At 42.4% G+C, this 9,987-nt stretch overlaps 2 pseudogenes; one reads left to right on the forward strand and one right to left on the reverse strand.

Moving 5' to 3' along the window:
* Positions 1 to 288: 288 nt before the first annotated feature.
* LOC106553385 (olfactory receptor 6X1-like) lies at positions 289 to 1,259 on the reverse strand (annotated as a pseudogene).
* A 585-nt stretch (positions 1,260 to 1,844) lies between these two features.
* Positions 1,845 to 9,779, forward strand: LOC148046724 (uncharacterized; annotated as a pseudogene).
* Positions 9,780 to 9,987: the final 208 nt, after the last annotated feature.

Consider the following 9,987-nt stretch of genomic DNA (forward strand, 5'->3'; position numbering starts at 1 on the left):
ATTAGCGGTAAAACACAACATTCACTCAACATTCGGGAGGGGCGAGAGTAAAGTCCTATCCCCAGGCCTGACGGGATAGCCAGATCTTGAGGGCTGTGCGGAAGGCCTGGACGGTGGTGAGGGTGCGGATCTCCACGGGGAGATTGTTCCATAGCGTCGGGGCTGCAACTGAGAAGGCTCTCCTCTGCGTAGTCGCCAGTCGGCACTGACTGGCGGATGGAATTCGGAGGAGGCCTACTCTATGCGATCTGATGGGACGAAGGGAGGTAATTGGCAGAAGGCGGTCTCTCAAATAGCCAGATCCACTATTACATGTAAGGAAGCATTTTTTCCTTTGGTACATGCCATTTTCTTCAGAGCTTCTTTGACATCCTTGTTCCTAAGAGTGTAGATGAAAGGATTGAGTAGAGGGGTCACAATGGTATTAAGTACAGAAACCGTCTTGTTTATTTCCAAAGAAGAATTGGAATTGGGCTTAACGTACATGAACATGACAGTTCCATACTGGATGGATACCACTGTAAGGTGGGCAACACAAGTAGAGAAAGCCTTCTGCCTCCCTGAGGATGAAGAGATGTGCATTATGGTGAAGATGATGAAGCCATATGAGATGGCCGTCAATAGGAAGGTACTGAACAGAAGAAGGACTGATCCCACCAACACCATCTGATCAAGCAGATACGTATTAGCACAAACTAAACCCAGTAAGGGAGTCACATCACAGTAGAAGTGGTTGATCCTATTGGGACCACAAAACGGGAGCTGGCACAGGAGAACCATCTGGACAACGACAGTGAATAAGCCTCCCAGCCATGAGCCCAACGCTAGCTGGAGACAAAGTCTGTAACTCATGATGACGCTGTAATGCAAAGGCTTGCAGATGGCAATGTAGCGATCGAAGGACATAGAAGCGAGCAGGCAGAATTCCGTGGCTCCCAGGAAGAAGTGGAAAAAGGCTTGAGAGATGCAACAGTGGAAGCAGATGGACTTTTCCTCACAGCTAGGAAGTGAGCCAACATCTGGGGGGACAAGGTGGTGACGTAGAAGACCTCCAAGACAGAAAAGTTGCCCAAGAAGAAGTACATGGGATTGTGAAGGTGAGGATCATGGACAACGATGACAATGATCAGGATGTTTCCAACGATGGTGAGGAGGTAGATGAAAAGAATGGGGACAAAGAGAGACTTCTGCAACTCCAGCGATGCCGGAAAGCCTTGCAGGATGAACTCAGTGACCACGGTTTGATTTATCGGATGCATTTGCAAGGAAATTGCTTGGCTAGAGCTGTGAAGGACAAACCAGAGGAAACAGATTACAGGCTGGTTATTTTATTATACCATTTCAATGGGTCATCCCTTTTTTAAAATGGAGAAAGCATCTGAGAGTAAATTTGGCCCATATTTCAAAAAAGCACAATTGATAGACTACAGAATAACAGAGTTGGAAAGGACCTTGGAGGTCTGCTAGTCCAACCCCCTCCCTAGACAGGAAACCCTACAGTACTTCAGACAAATGGTTATCCAACATCTTCTTAAAAACTTCCAGTGTTGGAGAATTCACAACTTCTGGAGGTAAGTTGTTCCACTATTCTAACTGTCAGGAAATTTCTCCTCAGTTCTAAGTTGCTTCTCTCCTTCATCAGTTTCCAGCCATTGCCTCTTGTCCTGCCCTCAGAGGCTTTGGAGAATAGCTTGACTCCCTCTTCTTTGTGGCAACCCCCGAGATATTGGAATGCTGCTATCATGTCACCCCTGGTCCTTCTTTTCCTTAAACTAGACATACCCAGTTCCTGCAACTGTTCTTCATATGTTTTAGCCTCCAGTCTCCTGTTCATCTTGTACATCATGTACAATGAGATTGGTTGAGCTTCCCCAGGGCACCCCCCCCCCCCCAACACAATACAACTCACAGTGAAGACAGAAAATCCCTAACCCAATACATCACATTAACAAACACCCAGTCCTATTGTACCAGTGTGGACATATTACACTTTGTGCCAGCCCTGCAAGTCCATCGTACTATGTAGTTGTGATGTTATTTCTCATTCAGAAGTCTGACAGCCCACGGACAGAAACTATTTTTCAGCCTGTTTGTGTGGCTGCTATATCACCTTCTCGATGGTAGGAGGGTAAAGAAGTGCCAACCAGGGTGTGAGTCATCCCTGAGGATTTTCCTCTCTCTTCCACTTGCTTTTTTTTGTCATTATCACCCGGTGTCTTATTCTGCTTTAAACTCCTGAGAATCAGTTCAGATTAGGACACAATAGAAATTGGATAAACTGGTATATAAAGGACCAAATCAGTGATGGATTCAGCCAGAACTGGAATCAGCCAGTTTGCACCACTTTGGGAGAACCAGTTGTTAACTTTCTGAGCAGTTTGGTGAACTGGTTGTTGGAAGAATTCATTAGGACAAGGAACCGATTGTTACGTTATTTGAATCCCACCACTGACTAAAACCCACATGCATTCCAAGAATTAAAAAAAGATACATGGAATCAGAGAGTTCGAAGCAATCATGTGAATTCTTTGGCCTGACATTCTACAATGTATCATCATCATCATCATCTATGGAAAGTCAGAAATAGAAATCCAATCACTGACAAACACAGTCCGAGTATTCAGCACCGATATTTCAATGCAGTTTGGCATGGAAAAATGTGCCACTGTATCCATAAAAAGGGGCAAAATCACTACATGTGAGGGAATTGAAATGCCCAATGGCCAACTGTTCTGACCCCCTCCTTGCTTGTTCACAAATGACAGCCAGACAGAACTTCAAAAGAAATATCTTCATCAGTCCCAGCTCAAGCTGGCTGCGAGCCCAAAATAAACAGATAAAGTCTCTGGCAAAAAGTTACACAGCAAATGCAAAAACAAAAATCTTACAGCAAGCCAGGTTTACAGAAAGCAAATCACTTATCCAAGTGCCTCTCTGAATCATGAACACAGCAAGCTTCTGCTGAGTCACAACAGCCAACTAATTAAATGCAGCGGAAATGAAGCCTACAAATACTTAGGCATTCTGCAGTTGGATAATATCAAGCATGGAGAAGTAAAAACTATTGTCAGGCGAGATACATTATAAGATACACAGCTGGTATAGTTAACTGGACACAAGCTGATTTGGACATTTTGGACCGAAAAACCAGGAAACTAATGACAATGCACTACAGTTTATATCCACGTGGTGATATACTATATCTGCCAGGAAAATCAGATGGCAGAGGATTATTTCAAGTGAAGCAAACAGTTGAAGAAGAAAAACATGCACTGCCTGATTATTTAAAAGAAAGTCAAGAACATCTATTAATCGAAGTAAAGAACAAAAAACTACTGAAGGCCCAACAGATGAAACAAGAATACAGTAAAGATGTGATAAAATCAAGAATGGAGAGTTGGCAGAACAAAGCACTTCATGGCCAATTTCTGGAAAAAATAAAAGATAAAGTGGACAGTGAACAAACTTGGTTATGGTTAACAACAGGTACATTAAAGAAAGAAACAGAGTCACTAATCCTGGCTGCGCAAGAATAAGCTATCCGCACAAATGCCATTAAGGCCAAAATCGAAAAATCCTCTGATGATGCCAAATGCAGACTTTGCAAAGAAGCTGATGAAACTGTTGATCACATACTCAGCTGCTGTAAAAAAAATTGAGCAGACTGATTATAAATTGTGGCACAATTCAGTAGCACAAATGATCCATTGGAATTTGTGCAAAAATTATAATAGTACAACAACAACAAACTGGTGGGAACATCAGCCTGAAAAAGTCACTGAAAAGCAGATGGTTAAGATCTTGTGGGATTTCCGTATACAAACGGACAAAATACTGGTGCATAATACACCAGACATCACACTGGTTGAGAAAAATATGGTCACAATTATAGACATCGCAATACCAGGTGATAGCAGGGTCGACGAGAAGGAACATGAAAAAATCGCGAAATACCAGGACTTAAAAATCGAAATTCAATGACTATGGCACAAACCAGCAGTGGTAATTCCAGTGGTAATTGGCACACTGGGTGCTATTCCAAAAGCACTGGAATTACATTTAAAACAGTTAAAAATTGACAAAATCACCATCAGAAATGCAAAAAGCCGCACTGTTGGATCTGCACACATATTATGAAAATACGTTACGACGTCCTAGGCCCCTGGGTGGGGCCCGACTAGTAACCAATGCCAAATCCGGCGGAACAACTGGCCACTGTGATACAATTGTATCATCATCATCATCATCATCATCATCATCATCATCACCCACCTAATCAGTTGGTGCAGCAAAATTTCACAAACTGACTACCTACAATGCCATGACCATATTGCTAAGATCATTCACTGGAAATTGTGCCAAAAGTTTGGATTTGAGTACAGTAAAAACCACTGGGAACATCAGGTTGAGAAGGTTTTAGAGAATGAGAAAGTCAAGATTTTGTGGGACTTCAGAATCTAGACTGACAGGCACTTGGCCCACAACACACCTGATATAACAATAGTTGAAAAGAAAAAAGTATGGTTCATTGACATTGCAATACCTGGAGATGCACGAATTGAAGATAAACAGCAAGAAAAAAAAATCACAAAGTACCAGGACTTGCAAATTGAAGTTGAGTGACTGTGGAAAAAAAAATTGTGTGTTATCCTGATTGTAATTGGAGCCCTTGGAGAAATACCCAAAGGTCTACCTCGCTATTTGGAAATTCTAAATTTATCAGACTATAAAAAACCACCCTACTTGAAACAGCTTATATCCTCCGATGTTACCTTAACTGTTCCTAGGTGCTTGGTTAGGACTCGAGCTGTTGAGCTACAAACAGCCCCAAAGGCTGTGAATCTCACCAAAGATTAACCACATGATAACAACAACAACAACAACAACAATAATAATAATAACTGTAAGAAGAGAATGTCCATTCATCAGATTCACACAATCATACTACACACTTTTTTCAGTGTGAAGGACTAGAACAGAATAGTTTACAGACAAAGACAAAAGAGGATATAATTATGGGGAAAACTTTCCTTATGAGAGAGCCAATATTACAATTTCTTGCCTTTGGCTTCTATATTTCTCACGTCCCTCTTGATGGACAATGAAAGATGTTTTGGGACAGACAAAGAGATGGCATTAAAAAGTGTTATGGTTTTTTGCTGCCTTCATTGTAAGGCCCAGATCAATTTTTAAATTAAAACCTCTTGGAAGGGGTCAGAGTCTAGACACGAACTCCTCAGGGAAAGAAATTAATCAAGATTACAAAGATTTTCAGCTCCTGTGTGAAGCATCATAGGTTAGTAAGTGAGTATGTTAAAGACATAAACAAACTCAGATTGGGAAAAGGAGAGTAGATGCATTTGCAAAAAGATACAACTTTGATGTGCTTTAATATCAGGGAAGGAATTGTTGTGTGTGAGGTAATATATTAAAATATTGGCTGAAATTACCCCAGTGGGGGGGATTCAGCCGGTTTAGAGCAGTTTGGGCAAACTCGTAGTTCTGGCGATCAATTGGCCCCACCCATCCTCCCCTGAGCTGGTCTGTTCTATATTTCCTTTGTTTGAAGCCCAGCTGATAGGTGGAGCAAAGCGGATTGCTGTGCCTCACCTGTCTTACTCACCTGGGCTGCAGTAGAAGGTATGTTGTAGAGCTCTTTTCAAATGCACTGCGCCCACGCAGAGCCCAATAGCAGCAAACTGGTTGTTACACCGGTTGAACTTGGCTTGTTTGCTTGTTCCATTTTGGATCTCCCCACCCTTCACAGTTGTGAGACTGATGGTCACTTAGAATGACTAAAATAAAGTATCTGGAGTAGAAAATAAATCACAATGTTGTATATGTTGTAGACAGTTCCTTCCCAAATGGAGTGCCAGATACCGTCGTAACACAATTAATCAGAAAGGTATATCGAGTTGACAAGATTAATAAATCAATGGTTTTTCTCGGATTGTTCTGCTTTGGTGATTTCCTGTAGCTTAAACAAGGTAGACATGATAAGATATCGAGAACTAGAAAAATGCATGGCTCAATGTCTTATATAAACTCCCTGAACAGATGAATGTAACAGTCAAGTTAACTATGGGATAGAAATTTGGACAGTGCTTGATCTTAATAAGCCTTACACATTGGCAAAAAAAAAAAAAAAACAGAACACCAAATACAAGCTAGGCAGATTCGACCTTGTAGATGACTCCCCCCGCCCGGTCAAGGATCTCGGAGTATTCATATTAAATGACCAAAGTGCCGGAGCTCAGTGTAACAGCATTGCCAAAAAGAGTTGTTAACCTAATCTTGCGAAGCTTCTTCTCCAGTAATATTGTACTGCAAACTAGGGCATACAAAACCTTTGCTAGACCAATTCTCGAATACAGCTTGTCCGTCTGGAATCCGCACTGTATATCGTACATTAACACAATCGAGAGAGTCCAGTGGTATTTCACGAGAAGAGTCCTCCACTCCTCTACTCGCAACAGAATACTTTATGCCACCATGCTCGAAATTTTGGGCTTGGAGAACCTAGAACTATGGTCTGACCTAAGCGTAATGCGCAAAACTATCTGCTACAACGTCCTACCTGTCAATGACTACTTCAGCCTTCAACTGCAATAATACACAAGCACGCAATAGATACAAACTCAAGGCAAACCGCCCCAAATTTGATTGCAGAAAATATGACTTTAGCAACAGAGTGGCAAATGCCTGGAATGCACTACCTGATTCAGATGTTACATCCTCTAACCCTCATTATTTTAACCTAAGACTGTCTACTGTTGACCTCATCCCATTACTAAGAGGGCTTTAAGGGGTGTGCATAAGTGCACCAGCGTGTCTAACACGGTTTATTCTTATTCCTGCTATCTTGTACATGAGTGATAAACTGAATAAATAAAATGAATGAATGAATGAATGAATGAATGAATGAATGAATGAATGAATGAATGAATGAATACTGGCCAGGCATTGAAGATGTGTGTACTCACAGAATGAAAAGCAAATTCTCCAACATCCATTCCCCAGAATGGCACTTTCCCATCTGCAACAAGCTTTTCTGAGATTTAAAATGAAACTAAACACACCCACATAAAAAGGAGTTCAAAATTCAGGGCACTCTGCAAGATGGAGGAAAACAGAGAGCTATCATCAACGGTGCCTACAAAAAAGAGGGGAAACCTCTTAGATTTGGTTTAAATGTTATAGTTGCATCCATGATGTTACATAGCAATGAGTTATTTACAGGCTCACTATAGTTTTAGTCATATTTCCCTAAGTCACAAGTGAATTTCAAAGCAGATCTTAATATCCCAGAGAGACCTAATTAGAATTGTGTGAGTATGCATCTCTCTCTCTCCCCCCCCCCTCTCCCTCTCTCTCTCTCTTTCTTTCTTTTTTCCTTCCTCCCCCCTCCCTCCTCTTTTCTACTCTTCCTTTTCCTCTTCTCATTCCCATCTTTTTCTTTCTTCATCCCTTCCCTTCCCTACCCTTCCCTCTTCTCATTCATCTTCCCTTCCTTCCTTCTTTCCTTCATTCTTTCTTTCCTTCCTTCCTTCCTTCCTCCCTCCCCCTCCCTCCCTCCTCTTTCCTACTCTTCCTTTTCCTCTTCTCATTACCATCTTTTTCTTTCTTCTTCCCTTCCCTTCCCTACCCTTCCCTCTTCTTATTCATCCTCCCTTCCTTCCTTCCTTCCTTCCTTCCTTCCTTCCTTCCTTCCTTCCTTCCTTCCTTCCTTCCTTCCTTCCTTCCTTTATATATCTTAATTTTATACTTCTGGAATAAATGTGTTGCTACTGAAGCCATGGGATGTGGTGGTCAGTGGTTAAGACATTGAGCTTGTTGATCAGAAAGGTCAGAAATTCAGTGGTTCAAATCCCTAGCACCGCATAATGGAGTGAGCTCCCGTTACTTGTCCCAGCTTCTGCCAACCTAGCAGTTTGAAAGCATGTAAAAATACAAGTAGAAAAATCGGAACCACCTTTGGTGGGAAGGGAAGAGCATTCTGTGTGACTTTAGCATTTAGTCATGCTGGCCCCATGACCACAGAGACGTCTTCAGACAGTTCTGGCTCATCGGCTTTGAAACTGAGATGAGTACTGCCCCCTGAAGTTGGGAAAAACTAGCACAAATGTGTGAGGGGAACCTTTACCTTTACTTACTGAGGTCAGAATGGATGAGCTCTGGTGTTGGTGGCGAGTGGGGCCAAATTTTCCCTTGGGTGTCAAGAGATGTTGGTGGAGATGCTTGTTTTAGACTTGTAAGTTACCCAGAGTCATTTGCATGAGAAGGTTGTGCATATGTATGTATTTTGTATGTGTATGTGTGTGTGTCCGATCCTGTGGGGCCTCTGTCAGTGAAAATGAAGCATAGAACTCCATTTTCATTGGCAGAGGGTTGAGGGGGGCATTGCACCCAAAAATTGAGCTTATGAGGGCCACATATGGTTCTCCCAAGATCCATTTTCACTGACAGAGTGGGTGGTATTTGTTTCCAGCTGAAAAGAATGACCGGGAGCCCATTTTCACTGGCAGAGTACTCCGGCTACCACAGGCACCCCCCCCCTTACACAAGTGATGTTGAGTTGGCTATGCACCCTGGCCATGCCTCGCATGCCCTCCCCCCAAGAACAAAACAACCCTGATGCGTCCCTCAATGAAATTGAGTTGGACAACCCTGAGGTGTGTATGTGTGTGTATGTGTATGTATGTATGTATGTATGTATATGTATGTATGTATGTATGTATGCATTAATTATACATACACACACACACACACACATATATAGAAAGATAGATAGATAGATAGATAGATAGATAGATAGATAGATAGATAGATAGATAGATAGATAGATATAGATATAGATATAGATATAGATATAGATATAGATATAGATATAGATATAGATATAGATATAGATATAGATATAGATATAGATATAGATATAGATATAGATATAGATATAGATATAGATATAGATATAGATATAGATATAGATATAGATATAGATATTATTGCATATATAGATATATGGATATAGACAGACACAAACATATAGGAGATCAGGGCGTGGTTGACCTCAGCAGGCTGGATGGGTGTGTCCGACTGGGTGTCTGCGGCCAACTAGGTGGGCATGGCCAGCTTGACACCACTCACTGGGCATGGCTGACTCGGGAGAGTCCAGCCCATGAGCACCGGGATCTCACAGCAAAACCCATCCCCAAGTGGAAGAGGTCCATTTACCTCTTCTTCAAGACTGCTGCCGATGCCACTGCAGAGTGAGATCGGGTGAAGAGGGTGGGTGAAGAGACCAAGCGAGAGTGGGTACAAAGATGAGAGGTCAGGCAAAGAGGTGAAGAGGCTGGGCAGGGCAACGCCAACAAGCTGCAGCTGCTTCTGGGCAGAGTGAAGCGAAGCAGCCAATCTCCACACGCTTGCTACAAGTGGGCACATGCATGCCCACTGGCTCCTGTGTGCACACTTTTGTAGCAGCCTCTTTGCTCAACCTGTGCAAGCACAGCCCCTTCACCTCTTCACCTGGCCTCTGGCCTCTGGCCTCTCTCTCTCTCTCTCTCTCTCTCTCTCTCTCTCTTTCTCTCTCTCTCTCTCTCTCTCACACACACACACACACACACACACACACTCACACACAAACACAGAGAGAGAGACTTTATACAGTATATTACAGAAGTGAGTACAGCCTCACTTGAAGTATATCTTTTCATGTGACAGAGTTCATTGCCATGAGGTGCCATATTGAAATTCCAGTGACCAGCGTGAGAGAGTGAGAGTGATAACACCAAATTTAATACACCTTCTCTTTCTTCACACCTGAGACCTTGTAACACTAAAAAGTCACATGACACCAGGGAGGGAAAATGGCTACTTGGGCCCCATTTGGACATTAGCATTTAGGGGTCTCTCTCTCTCTCTCTCTCTCTCTCTCACACACACACACACACACACACATTTGCAAAAAGTTCTTTTTAAAAAAAA

The sequence above is a fragment of the Thamnophis sirtalis genome, unplaced genomic scaffold (genome assembly GCF_051295495.1).
Source record: "Thamnophis sirtalis isolate CommonGarterSnake01/CBP01778 unplaced genomic scaffold, rThaSir2_p1.2 scaffold_4, whole genome shotgun sequence".
In the NCBI taxonomy this organism is placed as follows: Eukaryota; Metazoa; Chordata; class Lepidosauria; order Squamata; family Natricidae; genus Thamnophis; species Thamnophis sirtalis.